This window comes from Triticum aestivum, chromosome 7B (assembly GCF_018294505.1).
Source record: "Triticum aestivum cultivar Chinese Spring chromosome 7B, IWGSC CS RefSeq v2.1, whole genome shotgun sequence".
Taxonomy (NCBI): Eukaryota; Viridiplantae; Streptophyta; class Magnoliopsida; order Poales; family Poaceae; genus Triticum; species Triticum aestivum.
The window spans coordinates 745,727,170-745,727,788 of record NC_057813.1 but is presented as its reverse complement, the minus strand read 5'-3'; positions in this window follow the sequence as shown (position 1 = coordinate 745,727,788).

The window sequence follows — 619 nt, the reverse complement described above, 5'->3', positions numbered from 1 at the left end:
TGAAGGTGAGTCTATTCAATGAGGCAATGTCTCTACATGAGGCTGGAGTGCATGGTGTAGGGCACAGGGTGGTGTGATTCACAAGGATGACAACCGAGAATGTTACTAGCAAGTCTAGGTAGTACGAGACGTGATAGTCGAAGGCATATTTGAGGTGGCCTGTAAATTCGCGAACTTGAAATTGGGGAGAGATTGTTGCGATCGATGAAGCGTATCAATTTAACTTGATGTGGTGCAAGACGGATGAGTCGACAAGGGGGTGAATCAGCAACATGCCAAGATTAGAAGGAGCACCAAAGACAAGCATCAAGATTAGAGAGAGATTGTTAGCGATAATCTTTAATTTGTGGTACATGTACTAATCGTGTATTAGTGAGTGCATGTACGAGTCATGCTAGGGCGTGTAATCTGTGTACTGTCTTGGCCTGTCGTGTCTTGTGAGGACACCGGAGATTAGATTAAGTGTCCTAGTCCGAGTCAACCGGTGATCCGTAGTGTCCATCTTGGGCAGTACTTGTTGAAGGTTTAAACTTGTTCTAGTCCTCAGTGGTGGAGCTTTTTGGAGGCCAACCTGTGCCATGGCCTTCCGGCTCACAAGAAAACATCTATATATTCCTTT